This window comes from Myxocyprinus asiaticus, chromosome 18 (genome assembly GCF_019703515.2).
Source record: "Myxocyprinus asiaticus isolate MX2 ecotype Aquarium Trade chromosome 18, UBuf_Myxa_2, whole genome shotgun sequence".
Taxonomy (NCBI): domain Eukaryota; kingdom Metazoa; phylum Chordata; class Actinopteri; order Cypriniformes; family Catostomidae; genus Myxocyprinus; species Myxocyprinus asiaticus.
In genome coordinates, this window is record NC_059361.1 from 19,736,145 (window position 1) to 19,763,102 (window position 26,958).

At 38.8% G+C, this 26,958-nt stretch overlaps 1 protein-coding gene across 4 annotated transcripts in view; it reads right to left on the reverse strand.

The window, feature by feature from the left end:
* Window positions 1-14,432, reverse strand: part of LOC127456074 (tetraspanin-18-like) — a 75,609-nt gene extending 61,177 nt beyond the window's left edge. Inside the window, exon 1 of one of the 4 annotated variants that reach the window (XM_051724386.1) lies at window positions 14,004-14,396. The gene's annotated coding sequence lies outside the window, so the exon portion shown is untranslated. Of the gene's footprint in view, window positions 1-14,003 lie in introns of all 4 variants that reach the window. The other 3 variants (XM_051724385.1, XM_051724383.1, XM_051724384.1) reach the window with 3 other exon arrangements.
* Window positions 14,433-26,958: the final 12,526 nt, after the last annotated feature.

Consider the following 26,958-nt stretch of genomic DNA (forward strand, 5'->3'; position numbering starts at 1 on the left):
ATTACAACTTGCCAATCATAAGATTATCCTAAGAGCAAACAGCTGGAGGCTTGCCTCAGCTGCTGGGTCTAATGTTTTCTGTCTTACCATCACAAGCAGGTGGTTGTAATTCAGTCATCGTAATGTGGCCACTAGCTGGCAGAAGGACATGTGACTAATTATTAGGCCACAAGCCCAGTTCTATCATTTCCTGATGCTCTTTGTCTTCGACCTACCAGAGGAGTGAAGTTGCCAATCATTGTCTTAAAAAACAGCACTAAATGCATCATGATTTTTCCAAACATGTATGACTTTCTTTCTGTCTAGGAAAACAAAAGGTGAATTTTTCAAGAATAGCCTTGTAATTGGGTAAGGTGGGCAAGGAGGAGGCTGGAACCAGCTGAACAGTCAACGTAAGTTTTAATAACATAAATGAACTCAAATCAACTTAAACACATAGACACGCACATAGCGGCTGCATGTGGCTCTCTCTCTTTCTTGAACTGGCGGCTCCGACTCGTCTTTATCCCCTTCCCGGCTGATTAGCCCGATTCAGGGCCAGGCATGTGTCTTCACGGCCTGGCCCCGCCCTACACCTCGTCACACTCCTCCATGCCCGACTCAGGCCGGGGAAACCCCCGGCATGACGTACTTCCCTCCCTACACACACGCTACAGTAGCCAGATTTTATTTTCTCCGGGCGAATGACGTATGTATGCAATTTCCCACGAAATCCATCCCGACAGCTCTAAAATATTTATAATATCATTTTTATAGGTTTATCAAAGTGTATTTCGGTAAAGACATGGTTTGGAAGATGGATTTTTGTTGCACTCTCTCATTAATAACATTTTGCTATTTTTTAACAAAAAAAAAAGTTGCAAAGTGTAGCTTTAAGTTGAATCTTTGCAATGAACTTTTGATCCAGTTCACAGAACTAGTGTGAATGATTTGTTCATGAATCAGACTGATCCAGTTCTCGAGTTCAACTCAATGACTCAATGATCCGGTTGCAACAGTTAATAAGCTCTGGGATGGGAAGATTTTCTGTGAATAACAATTTATATCTCTGTTAATTCCTTACATTAAGCTAGTGTTTAACTTCATAAGACTTGGAATATAGCACACGAGTCTTATGTACCACTTTATGATACTTTTATGGGTTTTTTTTTTTTTTTTTTTTTTTTTTTGGAGCTTGACAGCCCCAATCCTCATTCACTTTTTTATTACATGAAAAAGAGTGGCTAATATTCACCTTTTATGTTTCATGGAAGAAAGTAAGTCATACAGGGTTTGGAATGACATGAGGCTGAGTAAATGATGAAATTTTAATTGTGGGGTGAACTATCCCTTTAACACTCATTCACAAACAATCCTATTCTCTTTATCATCAAAAAAGTCAATTTATGTTAAAATAATCAGTAACATGCAAATGATGCTCACATAAAGCATTTACTACCTTTGAAGACTGCTCAGTCTTTTCCTCTGGTGGTTTCCAAATATGAGCAGAGATTAGGAAAGGAAGAGATTAGACTTCATGGTCTATTTCATCCATTCTTCAACATAATCAGTGGGGAATGATACCAATGCCCTAAATATTTCCTCAGCAGCTTGAATGATGAAATGTGTAGTTTTCTCATTAATGACCACACAAAGTGACAATAGACACCCTGATCACATTATCTTATGATTAAAGAGGACAATTTTCTTTACAGCAAAGCTGATCACTGTCTTGACAGAATGATGACTGGATTTTTCCTATTCGAACTTTAGTGACCCACCAAATTTGTTGAAAGCCACATGTGGTCTGGTTGAAAAATTTATAGCAGCACATAAAAAAATCATTAGAAGTAAAAAATAAAAGTACAGGACATGTCAACTTAATCTTCTGTTAAACACTGAGCCAGTAGTGGCATCTGATGTGGCAGACTTGTAGTAGGAAGTTGTCAAATACATTATGAGGAGACTTGGAAAATGTTCTGCGAGTAGGGCTGGTCATGTATTGTACCTTCTCACAGAAACAAATCTGCAACTTGACAACAAATGTTTTTGTCAGTTCAACAGTGGTTTTGTCAGTTTAATATTAAGTAGGTTCTTTATAGGAGTATTGTGGTTTTTAGAATAGCTCCTAAGTGTAAATGCAATTGCACTAAATACACTGTTTCCTGACAGCTCTTGTATTCTCATTTGTATTGCACTGAATTGCCAACAGTGCAACATTGTGTTTAAGTCCTTAAAGGGTACTTAAAATGTACTCAATTACTTATCCTCACGTCATTCCAAAACTGTATGACTTTCTTTCCTCTACGGAATAAAAGAGCATACATTTTGAAAAATGTTGATACTGCTCTTTTTTTCCATACACTGAAAATGAATGGTGACTGAGGCTGCCAATTCCTAACATTCTGCCTAACATCTCCTTTTTATGTTTCACGAAAGCAAGAAAGTCATTCGCATTTGGAACAACATGAGAATTGGTAAATTATGACAGAATTTACATTCTGGGGTAAATTATCTCTTTAAATGCTTTTCAACTAGACTTGTATTACAATGTTAGTTATTTTTGATACACCATATATAATTTTATGTTACATGTTTATTGTTTAATTGCATAATTTGTACTATTTAGATTGATTTGTTGCAAACATGCTAAAACCGGTACTGTCTCTTTAAGAAAACTGTCATATCTGTAAAGAGCGCGTGTAAATGAGAGCATGTAATGAAAGAGACTCTCAACTGTGTCATGCATGATTAAAATTAAATGTTTATTTTTTTGTTGTTTTTTTATCAACAACTGACTGTAGAGAACAAAAAGGGATTTGAACGAGTCATTATTCAATGACAAATGGGTAGCGTGGATCTCGTCTTTGGACACACACACACATTACACGGAACAACTTTAACCCTCAACATGCAGTGAAAGGATCTCGCTGCTGAATACTCCAACACTATACTACACAAACTCTGGTGAGTGAAATGTAGCTAAATATTTTTCAGCCAGTTGCCAAATATATACATTTTAGTTGCATAGCACGAAATTTGGTTGGAAATGCAAGTGATTCCCTCTCGTTGTGTAGAGGGTTGTGCATAGAGTAAAAGATCAATCTTGGGATTTAAGAATCGATATTGAGATTGTTCAAATGAAGATCGCGATGCATAGGAAAATCTATATTTTACCCACCCCAATAAACTACAGTACATATATGGCGTGAAATGTATATATGCTGTATGTGTAGTGGCATTCATAAGCTTTGGGTTTAGCAGACAAATAAAATCCAAATTGTGCTCATTATGACCCAAAGTATCAAACAACATTACAGAAGCATTTGTTCCTGCAAGCTTCATTCTGCTTCAGGTCTATAAATTGCATGTCATCAGGACAATGCTCCAAACAGGGCAGCCCTTAAATTGTATCAGAGAGCATAGACTTTAAACACACGTTCCATTTATCTTAATGAATACTGAGCTAATCGACTTAGCTCACCAAAATGAGCCAGCTGTCTTCAATCTTCCCTGGTGTAAATGCATGCTAATGTCCTTTTATGTGTGAGTGGTATACAAAGACTACACAACATTTGACTTGATCAACTCAAAACACGCATAAAGAGAACAAACCAACAGCGAGCATCTGACAACACTGGGCACAGAAACAGAAAAATCTACCAACTGTTTTCTTCAAAGGAATGTCTGTCTGTAATGGCTTCTGAGTTTGAATACACAGGAGCACACTGATCTGTTACCCAAACCAAAGAGCAAGAGAAGGGGGAAAGAATGTGGGGAATAAACTTCTACTGGTATGAGAGAGAGAGAGAAAAAGAGAAGATTGGAGGAGAAGCAAACCAAATATGCCTGACTCAGGAGTAATGAAGCAGAGTTATAAGTGTGTCAAAAGCTGAAACAGAAAACAGGCATTTGCTGTTTAGTGAGAGCCCATACAGAGATAAATGACTGTGTTTGGGCAAAACAAATCTCTCTCTCTCTCTCTCTCTCTCTCTCTCGTCTGTCTCTCTCTCTCTCACACTCACACACACACACTAACTAAAGATAGCAACTCAGTGGATTATTCTAATCAATGTAGCACTTTTACTTGACATATCAGGATCCACAAGAACAATTATGTGTCTGTATCATAAAATTGCCATGAATTTTCACTTAAGTAATTTAGTTAAAACCAAGGCCTTAAAGCTAAAGTGTGTAATCTGCAGAGACTATAAATTAGCTACTTGTAGGTTAATTTTCCAGAAAAGTGTAAACGCTGTGGCTATGTGCTACTCTTTCAAAACACTGCTTTGCTTGAGCGTCCCAACCAGCCTGAAAAAGCAACACTGGCTCAACCAAAGGTGTGAGTTTGGGGTGGGACTATTTGTTTGTCCAACCAATGGCAGAGAGTATTCAGGAAACCCATTTGGCAACAATCATTATTTTAAAGATTTCATTTGGACCCCGATTCCACCTGGTATTAAGATGTGTTTCAGGTGATCTGATCACATGTGTTCAGCCCTAAATAGAGGTCTAAATGGGGTCTAAAAAGTTTTTGTGATTGGCTCACAAAAACCATATACGAATGTGGTCAAAAACGCATGTGACCGCATCTCATTTGAGGTGTAAATGCAAATCCGTCCTGTATGCGTCCTGGCAGCAGTGAAGCGCCACCCCTCACCTGTCAATCAACTGCTACGCTAAAATAAAAGTTTAAACTTTGCCAGTTATAAGCAGCTTTAAAAGGAAATAACCATCCGAACTGACAATTTTAAAAAGCGAATACATAAACAATCACGAGAGCTTCATGGATCTTCTTAAATGTGTCTGACATCAACACAGAAAAGAAGCAAAAACATTTAAAGCTCCTTTAATGCAGGTGTGACAAGGAGGAGGGCATGGCTGGGCCGTGAGGATGCACGCCCGGTGCTGAATCGTCCTAATTAACCGGGAGGGGGATAAGGACGAGTCAGAGTCACCAACTGAGGAGAGAGAGAGAGAGAGACACACGTGTCTGTGTGTGTGTGTCTATGTTTTGTTGTGCTGTTGACATCTGCTGGGAAGCAGAGGAGCTCACTACCGTCCACCAGGAGGCGAAGTCCAGTGCCATCGCCCAGCGTCGCAGAGGACCGATGCCCAGCTGGCCGAGGACCGAATGGTGGCGTGGTTGGGGACCGGAGTGTCTCTTTTTTCTCTCTCTCCTCTTCTCTCTCTCTGTCCTTCCCCTTCGCTCTTTTCCTCTCCCCTCTCCCTCCCCTTGTCTCTCCCATGGTCCAAAGAGGCGGGGAAGACCTGCTGGCAGAAGGACGGCCGGAAGGGCAACGCCTCCCCTCCAGGACGGGAGGGGAGTACGTCAAGCCGGAGGTTTCCATAGCCTGACTTGGGTGGTGGAGAATCGGGTGGCTGAATCATCCTAATTAGCCGAGACGGGGATAAGGATGAGTCGGAGTCACCAGTTGAGGACAGCGAGAGAGACGCATATGTCTGTGTGCGTCTATGTTTCATTGTACTGTTTAAATTTGAGTTTGAAATTAAAGTTCTGTTGATTGTTCACTCCGGTTCCCGCTTCCTCCTTGGTAGGGAAGGCAGAGTCTGCCACAGCAGGTTATCCACTAAAATAACGAATACTTCTGTTTGACATTTTTATGCTTAGATTAAATTTCAATCACATCAGGGAGAAACAACGTGCCATGTTTTTGCGCTTTCCTTGTCTTTTCTGACTTTGTTGCACTTTATTATCATGCAGTAACACGCTGACATAGGGATTGATGTATGCTGTCAAGAAACAGAGACCCTCACCTCCAAATCCAAACACAAGTGGTCACAGGAGATGCATTTAAGTGGCCAGGTGTAAACAACGATGTGTCTCACCTGACCACATGTGATCGGATCACCCATCAGATGCATCAAAATACCAGGTGGAAATGGGGTCTTGGTGCCGCTAGTGGCACAGAAAGTTTGGCTTCAACACAGTAGTTTGGCTTCAACTGAATTACCAATTTGCATTAACATGAATTAACCAAGATGTGAGTTTAAAGAAAAGGATAATCTGAATAAAAGGACATTTTGCTCTTGAATAATGATGTGGACACATCATAGATCCTCAAGTCCAACATCAAGCCCACCACCAACTTTCAGTAATTGTAGAGACTCTACAATGAAAGTAAGCCACTTTAATCACTAAATTTAACAGGTAGCTTTAGGAGAACTCAACTTCATTGTTTCATTTTCCTATTATTATATTCCTGCTGTCAGTAACTGAAATGCATTACACTGTGGTGACAGTACATCCAGATGATACACATAGTTGCCTGACCAGTGCAATTTCTTAGACATGCAAGAAAAGTGGACACACCAGCAACATAGGCTTTTTCCGAATAAATCCTATATTTCCAAGAAGTGCAGTGTGGACAAATTAAGAGAGAATTAATTTTAACATCTAAACCAACATTTCTCAGTGTGGTTATTTCAGATTAGCATATCAAATGACTGTGAGACTCTTGGCTATCTGTAGGACACAGCTTATTATATGCATACTTTCACCTCATTATATCCTTGGCACAATAATATTGAAGGAAATTGCCTGAATAATAGATAAGCATGAGTTTTTCTTATGTTTAACACAAACAAGCAGTCTGTGTCCTCTTGATAAAGAGCTCCCTTACCAGGGCCACTGGACATTCTTGTCTTGAATGAACTCTGGAGCCCTAAACTGCATCCTCTAAAATTTCTCAAAGTCTCCTGAGACAAAAGCATGTGCACTCTTGCTTTTGTCTTGCCTGTACAAATGCCAGGAAAAGAGATGAAATCACCACTGAAGATCTACAGTTGCCAGTCATAAATATAGAGTCAATTCATCCAAAAATGAAAATTCTGTCATCATTTACTCACCCTCATGTCATGGGTTTCAAACCATTATGATTTTCTTTTTTTTTTTTTTTTTAAAAGAACACACAAGGAGATATTTTCAAAGGAGAAATTAACCAGTCAACAACGGCTCAAATTTCATCTATCATATGACTTCAGAAAAACAATGCTTTTAAGATGCCTGAAGTAGGGCTGGGCAATTTTTACGATTAATTCAAATGTAAGTTTTGCCATGATTTTATTGTTATTTTTTTAAACTGAGGAATCAGGTTTTGCATAAAAAGTTTAGCAAACGCTCTAGTTAGGTACACTGTCAATCCACCAAAGGCTGAATAAGGAAGAGAAAAAATGCCCCTCCCGATCTGATCAGCAGCACGTGTGCACGCTCCAAATTAACGTAACAGGTTAACAACATGGAGACTGATATAAAAGACACCGGTAATATTTCCAGTAAAATTGTACAATGTGATTGTAGCTCCAGTAAGATTGTACAATGTGATTGTAGCTCCATCATGCATGTATACACCAGCTTAAGACCATAACTTGCCTCTGCATTCTGTGCATATTCACGATAACCAGCAACTTTAATTAAAAAATACAAATAATATTGTATTAGTTACGTGACAGTTACGGGTGCTTCATATCAAATCATATGGATAGGCTATAAATAAAGCCTATGTTTCATTTACCATGATGATTCAGATAGATCACTAATTATTGCTTTTATCAGTGACGAGTTTCAAGAGTACTGCATCTATAGCCAAGATTTGGCAAGCATTCATTTTGACAAACTTTGCGAGTTGAATTGTAATGATAAATTATTTCATATTGCTGCTCTGCTCAGCGTGTAAACCTAGAGGGTGCCACATGCCCTGGACTCTACAGGCAGCGGTTTATGATTATACATACAAATTGTTTGATATACAATGAGTACTTCCTACATAAACTTGATCATTTCTAGAGAATGATTTCTAGATGATGATACATTTCTAGATAGACTTGGTTTATATAAAAATGAATACCTACATTTGCTAAGAAGTATTTTGCAGTTTTCTTTTTTTATACTATTATTTCTCAACATCTGGGTTTATTACATTGTAATTTATTTTACATTTATACTATGTTGACAATGTCCTGTTTGTTGTGGTGCAGTTTGTTTGTTTTTTGTGCATTGTTCTTGCATACCTATAATGAATAGTACTTTGATTTCTCTAACCAGGTTGCTATGCTTTCTAATAAAGAACATGTTATTTGAATTATGTTGAGGTTACTTTTTATTTGAGTAAATTTAAAAGCCTCTACATTTTTTGGAAGAATCTATGACTAAAGAATATGTATTCTTCATGGTAATTTATCTAGGCAACTCCTTAGCAAATTTCATAAGTCTCGGAGGCAACGAGGCCCCAAACCCATTACTGGCTGAAGCGCCCCATGTCACACACATTTGATGAGAGTCCTCCAGCAAATAGGGGGAAAAAGCAATTTTCCTTTCAAGGCAATAGATAATCTATCTCATTCCAGATCCTCGGCACACCACAAACTTCCAGGTCCTGTAGCTCTGATGCCTGAAACTTGGAAGAAAGTGATGACTTGACCTCTTTTTGTCCTAGGGCCCTCGCTCTGCTGTCAATAAAGGCATTTCACTGGAGGCTTGATAAGAGCTTAGGTTGGAATGAATCACCTGCTCCGATTAGGGATGTGAGAACTGCGGTGAAGACCAAACCAGCCCTGATGACCAGCTCATTTGCTGGCATGTCAACTGATATTAATATTACAGCCTGGAGACAGGTCTCTTGCTCTCAACGGGGACTTCCCACTATGAAGATCCATAGATTAATTTCCAGTAGCTCAATGCTTCCAGCAGACTGAATGATTCTGTGCATGCTCAAGCAGGACAATACACACTCCCTCATCCAACTCTGCATCAGTCTGAGAAATGAGTGCAAATGTCAACCACAGTTCCAAAAAGGTCAGTCTGGTGCACTTCATTTCAAGTCTGAATAATGAATTTTGTAGACTATTGCAATGGAAAATGGGCAAAATTCACAACTGTGACCATATATCCAACAATAAATAATGGCTTCAGAAAAAAAAGACAACAGTCACACACAATAGATTTCATTATTGATAGACTGAATGTCCATGACAATTTAACAAAGACCTTGATTATGGCAGGCTATCACAAACCTCTGAAGCCCGCATATTCACAATTAAAGGTTTTTTCTTGAATAGCTCACAATAGCTTCAAGGAACGTAAAAGTTAAATCTCCAGTTTTACCTTTGAGCCTGTGTTGTATTGTGTGAGTGAAGTCTTTGAGTGGTTCTGACATCAGCATTTAGCTAAACTACACCGTCACCAGAGACTGGCATTAATGGATCCCTCAGAGCCAATATCTTCTTGCACAAGTGCCTGACTAATTGAAAACCGGTCTGAGTCTGCTTTGTGGAACAAGTGCAGCAAACCTTTATGTCAGACTACAAAAATAAGAGTCCAGAAATAGGGACAATTTCAGCAAAACCCTAATGGATACAGTTACAGTGCACATTGAATTTAGAAAGTTTGTATTTAAGCTTTAAAGACAAATACTTCAACAAACACTTATGCATTTAAACTAGGGCTTTGTTTAAAACAATATTCTGCATTTTAAAGAGATATCATTAATTGTTAAGTTTCAGGATTCAAAAAGGTTTTTTATGACACCTGATAATATTTCACTACATTGCATAGCCTGTTAGAGTACATCACCATATTTGATGTCATTTGACAGTAGGGTTGCGCGGTTTACCGGTACTAATGCATTATTGCGATACCAAAAAAATTAAAACGGTACGATATCATCTTGTTGCTAATTTCAGTACCATATTACAGTATGCTGTCATTAGCAAAACGATATGAGATGTGACAGTTTTGAGATGAAATCAATGACAAATTGAAAATAAAATAAAAAACCTCTGGATATGGCCAAATGTGATCATGAAACAGCAGAAGTATGTAATTTAATTAAATAATATACAGTCACATGCGCTGGACACGTTTGGAAAGAGGTGAAGCTTGATATAACTAACCCGAAAAACAGGAAGAACTCAAAAGTCTGTCAAAATAAAAGTTCCGCTAACATGAAAGCTCTATTCAAATGGATGTGTGAAATTGAAGACAGAAAAATTTAACTACTTTATAAAAAAATTTAATATTCAAAAAGTAGCGATAATACTTATAATAACAATTATATAATATTAAATGGTTGTTTTAATATTATTATTATTATTATTATTATTATTATCTGTACACAATATCACAAATGCAAGTTTTTTATCAGCATGTTGTGATTCATCCATAACAGCCTTGTGCCACAGGTAATCAGATTTTTTTTTCATTAATGTTTTCATAAATGCTGTGAAGCTCTGTTGTGCAGCATTTTATTTGACCAAAAGTAAAACTGCAATTTTTTGTTAAAAAAAAAATAACAAAAAAGAAAAAATATACACTATATATATATATATATATATATATATATATATATATATATATATATATATATATATATATATTATTATTATTATTATTTTTTTTTTTTTATTATTAAAGCTGTATATATCAATTTGATTAAAAACCATTTGATCGTGACATTTAATTAAAACAGTTTGTAATTTGTATCTGTATTTTTGCAGTTCTTTTAATCAAGTAATTTTCTGTGTATTTCATAAAAAATCTGAGGCTTTTTATTTGTTGATTATAGTATCGATTTAGTACCAGGGCTGGTATCATAACGAAACCAAAATATTGGTATCGGAGCAACCCTATTTGACAGGCTGTGCAGTCATACCTGAAAAATTATTGTTTTATGTAGCCTGAAAAAACAATATTCTGAAGGCATAGTAAGTAACAATTCATATCACTGGCTAAGTGCATTTAAAAATTACAAGCGTTCAGTTATGCCAAATTGTACAGGATACATTAGCCAAACCCAGGAGTGTTTCTGTTGCTTCTGGAGTTTAACCAAAGATAATACTCATATATGGTCTTAGTTTTCAGGAAAATCCCTTTAATTTATGTCAAAAGGTGCAGCACGCCTGGAGAATTTCACTTTTTGAAAACAGAGATGTAAATGGCCAAACATCACCAAAATATGTGAGTTGCTGTGACGACCCTAAGTGCATCCCAAACCGCACACTTATGCACTCTTCTATGCCATTTTGTAGTGTTAGTACCACAAGTAGTATGTTAACACTGAAAATGCAACAAAAAGAAGTGTACTAAGTACCCGTATGATGCACTTCTTCAACCATCAAAACAGAGTGTGGAATTAGGGCTGGGTGATGTGGCCAAATATATATATATATATATATATATATATATATATTTCAGCCTATTTACGATATTCGCTATAAAATAATTTTTTCTTAAATCAGAGGAACCATCATTTCATCCAAACAGCCAATGTAACCAAGTAGATTCAATCTATTAAAAGCACTGAATAAAAATCTATTTAAAATAATAAAGGAATGATTCCTTACAGTTTTTCACTAAAATAACACAAGGGAGAATGAGATGTAATCATTTTCATTGATATGTACATTTATATTTTACATACAATGATACATAGTAGCTTAATAAAAATAATTTTAAGCAGTTTTTTTGTGAATGAACAAGATGGAGCTTTTATTTTGACACGGAAATTGCTGTGTGTCGTTCTGAATGTTCCGCATCTGGTGAAATGCTGTCATCTCCTCCTTTTCTGTTATTCTGTACCACCTTTCTATATTTGTATAATAACATGTAGCAGTTACTAATGTTTGGAACTCCGAATGCTAAAACCAGCAATACTTTTCTTTCACAATTCACGTGAACTGCTCTAAAAGCCCTAAAAACAAGAGCCCATGAGCCCCCCCAGACAGAACACAGAACAAAACTTCTAAAGTACACACAGACATGTTTATCTGTCTTTCATCGCAGCTTTTTGCAGTTTAATAATCACATATGACCATAAAGCCATTTTTATGTTATTTTGATTAATTGTGCAGCCCTGAAGGATTGTGAACTTAGTCAACTGATGCTCTTTATGAAACTAAATGGGTAAATAAAAATCATATAAAAAAACACGATATTGCTGAATTTTATATCGTCAGCAAAATCATTGTGATTATATCGTTAATATTCTATATATTGCCCATCCCTATGTGGAACATTGGATACTTCATGCACTCAGCGCTCGTAGCTTGTCGTACGTAGCGGAAGGGGCGGAGTTACCTTGTTACAATGGAGAATGTGGCAACTAGCGAAACTTCACCTTACAAATGTGAGTTGAATGTTTTACCATCACCTACGCTGGGTAAATATGTTCATTATTTTAGATATAAGTTAAACTGAGTGGCAACACATCATGTGCATTTGAAACTACTTCCATCAGCTGTTAAACGGCGAATACTTCGTGTTGTAATAAAATGTTAAGTGTTTCATTTGGAATGATACTACACTTTGAAAATGTACACACTCAAGGGCGTAGATTTGGTTTGAAAATGGGGGGGTTGTTTTGTGAAGCGGGGGGTGGTGGGGTTGTACTTGCTAGTCTTGATTATTGATTAACCCCCCCCCCATATACGAATATATGCCCCTGTATACACTACACGGATACATACACAGTGTATTCTGTAAGTGCATAATGTATAGTGTGTCATTTGGGTTACAGCACCTGTGTTTTTGTAGCGGTGCTCTCCGTGCCTTCTAGATTGACTGGCCTATGCCCAAATTATCTCTCATTGCGCACACCTTGTAATGGGAACTTCTGGCTTTTTAAAAGGAGTCATGGGACTGGTCCAGGAGGACTGTGTGTGTGTGGGCGGGTTTGGGTGGTTTACGAGGATATTTTTTAGGTTACAAACTGGTAATTACAAGGGTATTATGCTATAAATGTGTTTTATGAGAACATTTCTAGTGTCCACATAATTCAAATCGCTTAAAAAAAAACATACTAAACTATGTTTGTTTGAAAATGTAAAAATGCAGAAAGTTTTTTGTGATTGTTAGGTTTAGAGTTAGGGTTAGGGGATAGAATCTATTGTTCGTACAGTATAAAAATCATTATGTCTGTGGAGAGTCCTAATAAGGCTAGCCGCATCAACGTGTGTGTGTGTGTGTGTGTGTGTGTGTGTGTGTGTGTGTGTGTGTGTGTGTGTGTGTGTATGTGTGTGTGTGTGTGTGTGTGTGTGTGTGTGTGTTTAATATTTTTTCTTGGTTGGTTTTCTTTTGTGCATTCACAACATCTCCTCAGCACATTTGAGTTTCATCCATGTATTTTCCACTACACTATTGATTGTACAAACAATTACACATGACATTCTTTTTGTTTGAACCCTTTAAAACGCAAAATTGTCCCTCGTGCCATGGGTGGTAGAGATGGATGGATGGATGGATGGAAGTGACGCCCCAAGTGAGACAATGCGTCTCTGATTGATTTAAACTGGCAATGAATTTATACCCCACGGCAGGATGCCTCAGTCAGACACCTCCATCTGCTGACCCTGCGTGTCTGGGTTGATATAACTACAGTTATGAGGGGAAGTCCTGGACAACACACGCTGCCTGCTGTTACACCCCGTGGGAAAACCGCCAGCTTGATGCCTCTTCATTCCTCCCAGACTTTCCCTGAGCTTTACTAAACTAATTAGATTTATAAGAAACCGCCTCGCCGTGACAGCCGTCGCCATCAGTTATATACACAATATCCGTGATAGCGCGAGCCAGTAGCGTGAGGAAAATATGTATGAAATCTGTGTTTGGGGCTGTGAGAAGGACTGGGCGATAACTATAATAAGCATTTTAGTGTAATGCCTTTTAGTTTTCTGCCTTCAAGTCTCGCAAACTTCTTACACTGAAATAAAATGTCAAGCGCCTAAAAGATAAGGCGCGTGAACGCTCATTTCACCCGTCCAAATGAGGCAACACTTTGATTTAACCATAATCATACACTACTGTCAAAATAATAAACACGTCTGAGTGTTGGTCTGTTTTTTTCAGCTGCAGTATAACCATAGAAGGGACAATTTCAGTATAAAACACCACAAACCACAAAAACGAATCCATAAAAGAGAGCTTCGGTGTATCCTACAGACTGACCACCCGTCATAACTTTGCATTCATGTAAACAATAACAGGAGTTAAGTTTACCAAAAATTCTCACCTCGAAACCCCACAAAGCACGCGTAGTCCTTCGTTGTCCTGTGCTCCACAAAGATGCAACGAGGTACAGTATGATGGTTGTAAGACTGGCGTGAATGAATGCAGATTTTAAAACAGGCGGACCTGTAGATCTGATCCGAATCCAGAGCTTCAAGCGTCAGCTAAAACATTACAGAGACCCCAAACTACTGCCCTAATCTCGCCGTTCCTTCTCGCCGCTTGTAGCGCAGACCTCAGTGTGGTGGAGGAAGAGACACCTCTCTAATACAACTTCGGTTTACTTTGTATTTACTATTCTCGCGCTCTACAGCTGATAATCAATTGAAATGGTATTCGAAGTGATATTTTAGCGCTGTCGGTACATTCAGAAATTCCTCTCTGACTCCTCCCAGAACACGAATTTAGCGCTTTGGTTTTAACTCGTGGGCGGAGATTTAATGGTCAAATTGTTTTCACTCCCCACCACCACCACCACAGATGGTGAGTCTGATAAGAAAAGTATCACGATGCCTTTGTCTACATATCCCCTCAGAGGTCGTGACACTGACATTCCCTGTGGCATACATGATATTTACATCCAGACCACAACTTTTGTCATAACTTAACCCTCTATTCAGCACACATGCATTACTGAGGCAATTCTTCTTGTTTTGTGAGAACTTAGAGGGAAACCTCAACGGAATAGACATTTGAGTATGCTGTCAATCACTGCAACACTGACTTGGTGCACATTGCTTCACAATGTGGTGTCTTTTTTAAAGGGGACATATTATGCAAAATCCAATTTTTAATTTTTTTTTTTAACATATTTAAGTTTCCCCAGTTCATGCAGACAACCACAAAATATGGTAAAAGACCATCCCCTCTATTCTTTCCTTTCCCTATCAATAAAAAACAGAGTCTCCGAACGAGCCATTCAGGTTTGCTGCCCCTTATGACGTCAAAAGGGGAAAGGTATCGCCCACGGCTGGCAAAGAGATCCGCCCGAGTAGCTTAGATCTGCCCTCATTAAAACCTGAACACCAGCGCACAGTCCACCATATTTATCTCCTCGCTAGTGCGCTTGTGCTAACTTGAGAATGTCCCAGCTACAAGGTAAACACGCCAAATCTTCTGTTGTTGGCTGCAAGAGTGAACACAAGAGTCTTCATGAACTTCCGGCATCTGAGCCACTGAAGACCCAGTGGATTAGTTTTATTTTTGATGGCAATGTGCCCAGAACAATAGAAAAATCCCTATATGTTTGTGCAAACCATTTTATGTCGAACTGCTTCATCAACGAGGGTCAACACAAGGCTGGATTTGCTTCCAAGCTAAAGATCAAATATGGATCAAGACCAACACTCCATGACCCAACTTCAGATTTGCAAGTCGTAAGTTTCGCACTTTATACTTTTTAATGTTTGCAATTTGGTTTTCTGAATTTGCTTGTTTGCACGTTGCACGAAAAATGCTTGTTGTGAAAACATTGTGCTTTGTGTAACTTAACAACTCTGTAGGCATCGTTTCACAGTTTCCACATGAGCACCTGTACCACAATTAAAGAATGACCGTTATACTAAATGTATCATGTCACTATATTGCACTTAGCAAATGTCATTACAGTACTTAGGTGTGTTGCTTATTGAAGTAGTACTGTTCCCTACAATGGAAAGCGGAGAATGCTGAAGTTGGCGTTAGACACCAAACAACACATTATCCATCGTAGCAAAACAGCTGAAATAACCCTACAAAAGTTACACAAATTTGTCAAACATGGACGGCTGAACTCCAGTGTTTTCAGTAGCAGCCATATTGGTTCTCCTGCATTGTTGTCACTGGGTTTCCATGGCACCAGCAGGAAAGGCACAGCCCACTTCCAGAAAGGGGTGTAGTGAGCAGCAGCTCCTTTGCATTTAAAGCTACAGACACTAAAACAGCCCGTTTGGAACAGGGCTACAAAACATGGTATAAAGGCATGGTAGAATAACCGATCTGTGAGGTATTTTGAGCTGAAACTTGACAGACACATTCTGGGGACACCTGAGACTTATATTACATAGTGTAAAAAGGGGTGTAATATGTCCCCTTTAAAGTCTGTGTTGTTTTACTATATTGGTCCTCCTGACTGTGGCATGTGACAGTACTCTGAGACATCTTGTCTGTTTGTGTATGTGCATGTGTTGTCTTGGAATGGCAGCTCTTGGAATGTTATTGGAATGGCAGCTCTCTGGTCTGGGTGTCCTGATTTGATCAGGAGGGGGTTGAGGATGGCTGTTGGGGGTTGGTGGTTTGGGTACTTTTGGGTCGTTTGTGCTTTCTTAAAGACACGACATGCCAACACACACCAGTCCCTAGGGATAGTTCACCCAAAAATGAAAATTCTCTCATTATTTACTCACCCTCATGCCATACCAGATGTATATGACTTTCTTTTTTCTGTTGAAAACAAATTAAGATTTTCATTGCAAGTGAATTGTGGCCAGACCTTTGAAGCTCCAAAAATCACATAAAGGCAGTATAAAAGAAATCCATATGACATGGTTAAATCTATGCCTTCAGAAATGATACAATCACTTTTGGTGAAAAACAGATCAGTATTTAAGTCCTTTTTTTTACTATAAATCTCTACTTTCACTTTCAGAATGTGAAAGAATGTAAAAGTACTAGGGGCTGTCAAACTCCAAAAATGGAAATATGACTTGTGCGCTATGTTCCAATTAATCTGAAGTCATATAATAGCTTTGTATGAGGAACAAAACTAAATGTAAGTCATTATTCACTGATAATCTTGCCCTCCTTTTAGCCCACACAGAATTTACGAATGGTGCATTCTGTACAGTTGCACACATGAGAACCAGTGCCATTTTGGCATCAATGGTGCTGACATGCCATTTTTTAATCTGGAAGTGGGCCCTGACTAGATCTGAGCTTTGATTTAGGTGAAGATTTTCAGTGAATAGCAATATTGGTCAATTTCTCACGCTATCACATGCCTTCAGAAGACTTAGAATATAGTGCACAAGTTATACAGACTAAGTTTATGGTGCTTTTCTGGTGTGTTTGTACACTTTTTTGAAGCTTGACAGACCCTGGTCACTATGAATTTTGTTATTGTATGGCAAGTATTGCATAACATTTATTTCTTTATTTTAAACAAGGAAAAAGCCTCACTGAGATTAAAACTGGCCAAGATAAGCAGCAAAGTAAAGGAGAACAAATAGTTACAAATATCATAATAAAAAAAAAGTGTAAGACCATCAATAACTGCATATGCGTTTGAAATTACATGAGTGTGAGTAAATAATATTAATGACAGAATTTTCATTGTTGGGTGAACTATTCCTTTAAACAGTTTTAGGGCAGAGGTGTACATTGTACTTAAACTTAGTGAAAAATTGTGACTCAGTTCCTATAGGACTTTATTACCTAACCAAAACAAAAGCTTGTCAGAGAATCTTGTATATTAAAATTTGAAGAAAGAACAAATTGAACAGACTAAGAGCAGAAGCCTTTTGCATCATGGTCTTTTAAATTTAACCATTTCAAGCTGTACCCAGTTTATTGTATTTTTGAGAATTACTATTCAAAGCTAAAATATACCACCTGTCACCACCCTCCTGAACATTGCACACTAGCAAAAAACAATGTTCAACATAGTCAGAACATGCACATATATACACACAGACTGACAGGAAACCAGACCCCCTCAATAGCCCAACCTCATACTCCATGCTCGCTACTCACTCCAGCCAGCCTCATTCTGTCAGGGGTGATCCGAGAGAGCACAAGGACAAGCACCATCAGCCATGCTTTGTTGTCCTAAACTGCCAAGCAATGTATGTGCAAAATTATATTTTGCAGTCTGGTGACATGACAACAAAATGTTTACAAAGAGTTTATGTATGTTGTCTTGAGGTGTCTTTTCAAGTCTTTAAACCAGCTGCACGCATCAATAAGCTGATTAAATGATTAGTTAAAAAACACATTTGTTTACGAACGAAACACAACTAGTTCAAAACAGAGTATGAGAGCAGAGCAGAAAGTTGAGCTTGAAGGTTCGAAGTGTTGTGTATTCTGAAATGCTATTCTACTCATTACAATTGTACAGAGTGGTTATCTGAGTTACCGTAGCCTTTCAGTCAGCTCGAACCATTCAGGCCATTCACCATGGCCTCACTCATCAACAAGATGTTTCCGTCATCAAAACTGCTGCTCATTGGATGATTTTTTGTTTTTGGCACCATTCTGAGTAAACTCTAGAACCGGCTGTGCGTGAAAATCCCAGGAAATCAGCAGTTACAGAAATACTCAAACCAGCCCGTCTGGCACCAACAATCATGCCATGGTCGAAATCACTGAGATCACATTTTTCCCCATTCTGATGGTTGATGTGAACATTAACTGAAGCTGCTGACATGTATATGCATGATTTTGTGCATTACACTGCTGTCACACAATTGGCTGATGAGATAATCGCATGAATAAGTAGGTGTACAGGTGTTCCTAATTACGTGCACAGTGAGTGTATATAAAGGCAATAGCACTCTTGCAATTGTGCTGTTGTTCTGTGCATCAGTACGGCTATGATTACCTGATCATGCCTACAGCTGAATCATAGCCATGCTCAAACACGGAACAATAGGATTCTTGCTTGTGCAATATTGCGTAAATATTCTTATTAGATATTACTTGAAAATAATTATTGTGATTCAACATAAACTTTAACCCACACAGTGCATCCACCAACGCTCAAATACCTGTATTCTACACTCTCTTTAACAGGAGAGCTGGCTTTGCTCATCTGATTGAGATGGATGTGCTCACTGGTGATGATTGCTGTTTGTAGAGCACTACAAATAACAACACTTCTTTTCAAACTGAGTACTTATGTATACATGTAACTTAGCAACCATCATGTTCAGGGCTGCTATTTAAAAAATAAAGTTGGTTCAAACACATGGTTTTGATTACATATACTGCTCTTTACTTCACTATAGTATTCTATACAACCTTTACTCTGTACTATATTGTGCTTCTGACCTGTGATTCATAAACCTTTTGCACTGATGGATAAGCCAGATTGATCTGATGATATGATGGCTTCTAACATGTCTCTTGCTATTAATTTTCTCTGCTGTCACTGTCTACCAAGCCCACCATTAGGGTGAGTAATGGCAATTTGAGACAAACTGGGATTGAATGAGCCAAGCTGCATATCAGTTAGATGCAGACTGGAGCCTGCGGACACATCATAATTGACTGCATTGGGATCTGAGGGGGCTCATGGGAATAGATAGCAAAATAGCAAAATGACAAAAGACTTTAGCATACTTTTTGACAACTGCTGTCACCGAACCCCCAACTACTTTTGGGCAACTCCATCAATTTCCAAGAATTTTCCATGTGTTTTCCAGTTGTTTGACTTTAGTGGATAAAGACTTTTTTCCAAAAAAAAAAAAAATCATTTGGATTCAGACCAATTTGTTAATTAATCATTTAAGCCAATTTATGAACCAGTTTGACCAATTCAGTGAACTCAAAAATGAATCAGTATGGCTTGTAAGTTTTACTGTACACTCTACACAAAGTTACACTCTACACAAGAGCAGTATGTACCCGGTGAGTTATTCAGAGCAGAGCATAACTAGAAAAATGCATATTCAAAATAGAAATTTCCATGACATGAGATTTTACTAATTTCTCTGACTTTTTCCAGGCCTGGACACTACAATGAAAATGACTGTGGGAACCCTGAAAGATAGATCAGTAGCTCAGACTGCAGGAAAAGTAAGTTGTAGAGCAAATTGTGACTCAAAGCACTGACAATACTCTGAAGTGACCTTAAAAGAACTTTTAAAACCTCCTTCATCGGCAAAATTTTGCAGACAGTTATATATAAAGCCACTTTCATATTGGCTATCGAGGTGCATCACAATAGCTGGGAGCAGACAATGATGACAGTTCCAGAGAAATTATGACCGTAGGACAATGAGGGATGGGGAAATCTAAAAAGAAAAGCAGAGTAAAGCATTCCCATTTAACAATGTTACCATCCCTCCCCCTTCCCTTTGGATGTCTCCGTTGTGCTTCACCCTCTGTGACAGGCCAAGCGTGGCAGAAAGCCTCTATATACCTCCTCCAGTCTTCACTGCACAAGGGCTGCCTGGATGGTGATGGGAGAAAAGTAGGGCATGGGAACCATGGCTCGTCCCTTCCTTCTTAAGGGCAAGTGCGTTGAATCACTGCAAGGCAACTATCAATTATTTCTGTCAGACTGAATTTTATTTTCCTGCTTCGTCTTTATGCTTGCATTGCATTTCTATTTTTAATCAATTCGTCATAGATTTCAAGTTCAATTAAATTAACTTTCCAGACTTTCATGTGTGGTTTATTGCAGTGTTGCCAGATATAATGAGAGTATGTGCATTTGGTCCAGTAACTCTGATTTACACCCTGTAGCCTGCATTTAGGGTTTCTCGAGATAAAAAGAGCACCAGTTATTTTCTGACTTGGAGTTTAGAGTTTTAGATTTATCTTTATGTTTTTAGGGGGTTAGAAGTTTGTGTTGCTTTTTATTTGTTAAACAAATGGTTCACCCAAAATGAAATTCCTGTCATTATTTAATCACTCTTATTTTGTTTCAAACCTGCCTGCTGCTATTTCTCAGTGGAACTTTTTTAAATTTCCACCAAACTCTTTTCTGTACAACAGGCTGCCTTCAGGTGCTATCGGAATTATAAATACAAGTTTCCTTCTTGGAAACTGTGCATGAATGCCCCCTTAAATCATAATTACAATCATTTTGAAACCTGATAATCTAAGTTAAACTTTCAACATGGTGGAGGACTGTATAATTTCTGTAGGGAATGACAGGTTTTGTTCATTTTTTTAGATGCAGCTACCTTGTTATCGCTTGCCATTTCGGTCATATACATTTACGTATATCAGTAACCATTTGATGTATATTGTAAAAAAAACAACAACTAATTAATAGAGAAAATAGCATGTATTTGACCAAAATTCCATTATCATCAGTAAGCTGACTAACATGTATCATGGTGTCAAAATAAGAGTTACCAAAGAAATATGCAAGAATGAACCAGGGGTCCTCCACGTTTCCTATTCTCTCCGACAACAGAGCACTTGAACTTGCCATACTCGTAATCACGACTTCAGAAGTGGGAAGTAGGGTAATTCCAATGCCTTCCGTGAGGGTAGCATTAATGGTGACCATGTCTGTCAAGCTCCAGAAAGGACAAAAATCACCATAAAAGTACCATAAAAGTCATCCATATGCCTTGTGCGCTATATTCCAAAAGTTCTAAAGCCATTCATTAGCTTTGTGTGATGTACAGGCATTTGCCCTCCACTCTAGCTCTCAAATTACAGTAAATATGATGTACCATTGACATTTGATGGGTGCCATATATGATTTGAGAGCTAGAGCTAAGTGAATTTATTGAACTTAAAGGAATATTCCGGGTTCAATACAAGTTAAGCTCAATCAACAGCATTTGTGGAATAATGTTGATTACCACAATAAATAATTTTGTCTTTCCACTCCTCATCTTTAAAAAAAGCAATAATCTGGGTTCCAATGTGGCACTTACAATGGAAGTGAATGGGGCCAATCTAAAATACTCACTATTTCAAAAGTAAAGCCACAAGACATAAACAATATGCATGTTAACATAACTTTAGTGTGATAAAATCACTTACTGACCTTTAAAGTTGTTTACAGCAAAGATATAGCTCACATCCTTATACAGCACTATGGAGAAGACTGCTTTGTCTTATCATTTGTACTGTAGAATGCAAAAACACCAGCATATACTTACACCAATGTAGGTGCAATGTATGTTGAAGATGTTACCTTCCAATTCATGCCTTGATTTCAGCACTTCCTTAGCAACAACATCGCCGGTGGCTACATCTGGAAGAGGTGTGAGCAGTTGGCTTCAGCTGTCAGTGGGGAAGCGATCTCACTTTTCATTACTGCTAAATCTGCCAGCCATTTCAACTCTGCACTCCTGAGCTCATCTGGGATACAATACCTGTCTGCACCCTCAGTCAATCAAATACAAAAAAAAAAATAATACATGCTGCCATATATCACAGCTTCACCTCTGAGAAGATTCTTAAAGCTTAAGAGTGTCATTTTATCAATGTTAAAGGGATAGTTCACCCAAAAATGAAAATTCTCTCATCATTTACTCAAGATTTTTAGAAGATTATCTCTCAAAAAATATAGCTTTGTTGGTCCTTACAATGCAAGTAAATAGGTGCGGGGTTAGGGTTACATGTGGCGCCTGTTTAGTTTCACTTTAACATCTGAAAGTGAAAGTGAAAGTGGAGATTTATAGTAAAAAACAAAAAGGACTTAAATATTTATTTAAAATATTTTGTGGGTTTTTCACCCACACCTATCATATCACTTTTGAAGATATGGATTTATCCACTGGATTACTTTTATGCAGCTTTTATAATTTATATTCCAAACTGACTTATGACTTTCTTTCTTTTGCGGAACACAAGGAAAAATGTTAATGAATATCCCAGTACGTGTTTTCATACAATGGCAGTGGACAATGATTCACATAAAAGCTTTAAAAAGAAAAAAAAAGTATCATAAAAGTAGTCCATGCACTTCCTCTGTCATTTTCCAAGTCTTCTGAAGGCATACTGTATGTTTTAATGAGAAATAACTCAGAATTAAAGTCATTTTTTTCTGTGAAAATTTGTACGTGTGTGAGTAAAATCTTGACATTTGTTGCACGTTCATGAGCGCTAAGAGAGAATTTTGTTCACAGCAGCTTGCATGTTCACGTGGAATTTGTGTTTAGCACAAAAAATAACCACAGTTCTCACGTGAACATGCATGCCACTGTAAACAAGCTTTTCTTACAGTGTTCATGAATGTGCAACAGGAGTCAAGATTTTCACTAAAAATGTATTTAATCTGAACATAAGTTATGAAAGAATTTTCATTTAAGGGTGAACCATTCCTAATACGTTCTTGTATACCAGCTTATTATATAGAAACAGGAATAAGTAAGGTTGGTTTTCCCAAAAAGAGTAAACACTTTTGCTTTCAAAACATTGCACATGAGTTTCAGGCTGAAATATATGTTTGTCCAGCTAATGGAAGATGACGTGTTCAGGAAACCTGTTTGAGAACCTGTCATTATTTTTGCAGTTCTGTTTGGTGCCACCAGAGGAACAGAAATGACACACATTACTTTACTGCAGTTCAATTTAGCAAATAATTATGGTGACAGTATGAAAATGTTCCATAAAAGTATAAAAACACATGTTCGACTTTTAGGGATAATTCTTGACTTAGCTGAGCCAGAGGAGCATTTGGACGTTCTACATTTTACTTCTTTCCTGTCCAGACAGCTCCAGCATTGTTGGCCTGGGTTTCGGCTCAACCCCTCTCTGGCAGACTGTAACTGATACAAGTCATTATAATAATAACAACCTCTAAGGGGAATGCCCAAACAGCATTTGTCATACATTGAGCCAAAATAAAATTTCAGTAATATGATTCATATGGCAGATCCTGTGTGTGGGTGTACAAGTGAGTGAGAGACAGAGAGAGAGAGGTGGCTCAGGTCTCTACAGACTCCAGTGCTTATCTACACAGACAAGTCTCGCTTACAGTAAATTACAAAGAAAACGATCAATACTTTGCAGCACACTTCCAACAAAACATTTTTTGAAGACAACAGCTATATTAGCTCTGTTCCAAAACCTTGTGAGCTGCCTCGCTGCCTGCTTCCTACAGAAGACTTCCTTCTTTAAGCCCAAAGTATACTTCAGTTTTGACGCGAACACATAGTGTCTGCGTACAGTCGAATGCTAGCCTGTTAAATTATACTTCGTTTGACTGTGCACACATACACAAGCTGCTGGCGCATGTGCGCTATGACTTTTATGAGAGACTGGACTATTTATCTTCAAGAGTTTATACCACTGATATATATATATATATATATATATATATATATATATATATATATATATATATATATATATAGAACTGGATTGCTCATGATGTCATACCAGTGAAGCCACAGCAAAAACTGATGGCAAACGAACATGTATTTATAACATGTATCCATGTATGACTGCAGAGAGCACTTCAGTATGAAAACAAGCAAATCTCGGGCATTTAAGGTGATATAGATATCCTGGTCTGACCTTTTTAAAGTCCCTTTCAGGGGTAAGGACGTAATGTCACCCTAAACAAGTAGATATTACAGCTTTTCCTACTTATATTACAACTTGTGGACAGATTTGCAGCTTCCTTTGGTGATCATTGTGCTGCACTGATGAACACCGGGGCAGGTGAATGCTCTGACATTGCGATCCGCGTATATCTTCTCCCTCGTAATGAATATTATTCATTACAAGCTAATTAAACATTAAACATGATTGTCACTAGAGGGCAAAATGCAACTGTCATATCCACAGGTGTGTTTTTGCCTGTCAGTCATTGATGCTCTATGGCAGTTCGGGCATACTAAGATGGCCACTCAAACACTTCTGCTGGCTTCACCTCCTGCTAGCAGTTTAGCGATGCATCAGTGATCCAGTTCTATATACACTACCGGTCAAATATTTTGAAACACTTGACTGAAATGTTTCTCATAATCTTAAAAATCTTTTGATCTGAAGGCATATGCTTAAATGTTTGAAATTAGTTTTGTAGACAAAAATATAATTGTGCCACCATATTAATTTATTTCATTATAAAACTAAAATTGTATATATATATATATATATATATATATATATATATATATATATATATATATATATATATATATATATAACGTTTTTGAAATTGATGACTGTCAGGTGTATTTTGTTGATTCATGTCTTTTATTTTGAAATTCTAGTTCCTGTTTCATGTCATGTGTTCCTGTTTCCCTTGTCATGTGATTTCTGTTTTCCCTCCATGTTCATATGTCATGTTTTCATTGGTTTATTGTTTAATTAGCTTGTTATGAGTTCTGTTTGTTCATTGGTTTATGTTCTCCCATGTCTTGTATTTAAGCCCTCATGTTTGCATTGTCTAGTTGTCAAGTATTGAATGTGAATGTTTATAGTCAAGCCACGTTTGTAGTCAAGTCATAGTCAAGTTCATGTTTATGTTTCATGTTTCTCGTTTGTAGTTAGGGTTTATTGGTTATATTTAATAAACTGCACTTGGGTTCTTCATCTCATCATCGTCTTCGTCATTGCCAGCAGTTGCAGCCAACAACGTTACAGAATACTTGACCACCCATGAACCCAGCAGTTTTACTTCTGCGCCTTTGTCAGGGCAATCGTCCCCTGGAGGACTATGTCGAGGACTTCTGCGGTCTAGCCTGCCAGGTGGACTTTAATGAGGTTGCCCTCAAAGACTGTTTCAGATTTGGATTGAATGAGTCCATTTCTTTTTTGATGCCTGGCAGTCGCAGTTCCCTCAGCCTGGTTCAATATATCGACCTCGCCCTACGGATCATTGGTTCCAAGTTCACTGTGGGGGAGGCGGATGCCGAGCCAGAGTTCCACGTCATGGCCGCCGCCGAGCCAGAGTTCCACGTCATGGCCGCCGCCGAGCCAGAGTTCCACGGCATGGCAACGCCTCAGCCTGCTCCATGCCACGTCATGGCTACGCCTCAGCCTGCTCCATGCCATGCCATGTCACGGCTACGCCTCAGCCTGCTCCATGCCACGTCACGGCTACGCCTCAGCCTGCTCCATGCCACGTCACAGCTACGCCTCAGCCTGCTCCATGCCACGTCACAGCAACGCCTCAGCCTGCTCCATGCCACGTCACAGCAACGCCTCAGCCTGCTCCATGCCATGTCACAGCCACACCTGAGCAGTGGGACCTGGAGATGGTTCCCACCCTTATACCCACCCTTAGTTCTCCTGAGCAGGCAAGGGGAACTTTCGGCCCTCCGACCCCGCCTGGACCCTCCGAGCCCTGGACTTCGCCTTGGCCTGTCGGTCCCTCGACATTGCCTCAGCTCGGCATTCCCTCGGCTCCACTACGGTCCTTCAGCCTGTCGGCTGTGCCGGGGTCCCTTGTCCCTCCGGCTCGTCCTTGGTCTGTCGGTCACCTGGCTCCGCTTTGGCTCTCCGATCCTCTGGCTGCGCCTCGTCCCTCCGATCTGTCAGCTTCACCAGAGACCTCCTTCCCTACGGCTCCACCTTGGTCCTCGGTCCCACCGGCTCCACCTCAGTCTTCCGATCCCTCAGCTCCGCCTTGCTCCTCCGAGCCTCCAGCACCGCCTTGGTCCTCCCTGCCATCGGCTCCACCCTTGCCCTTCAAGTCTTCGGCTACTCTCCGGGCACCACGTACCATGGCTCCACCCCTCGAGCCTCTCACGGCTCCACCTTCCATGGCTCCGCCCCTCGAGCCTCTCATGGCTTCACCCCCCACGAATTTTGCCCTGGTCTCATGCCCCTCGCCCTTTCTCGCCACGCCACGCCCCACGCCTCAAGACACCCCCCGCCCCCCCCGCTCCCTACAGAACTTTGAATTATGTCATGTTTTACGTGTTTTGTTTATGTGTTGGGGTGTCAGGAGCCACCCCTTAGTGGGGGGATATGTCAGGTGTATTTTGTTGATTCATGTCTTTTATTTTGAAATTCTAGTTCCTGTTTCATGTCATGTGTTCCTGTTTCCCTTGTCATGTGATTTCTGTTTTCCCTCCATGTTCATGTGTCATGTTTTCATTGGTTTATTGTTTAATTAGCTTGTTATGAGTTCTGTTTGTTCATTGGTTTATGTTTTCCCATGTCTTGTATTTAAGCCCTCATGTTTGCATTGTCTAGTTGTCAAGTATTGAATGTGAATGTGTATGTTTATAGTCAAGCCACGTTTGTAGTCAAGTCATAGTCAAGTTCATGTTTATGTTTCACGTTTCACGTTTGTAGTTAGGGTTTATTGGTTATATTTAATAAACTGCACTTGG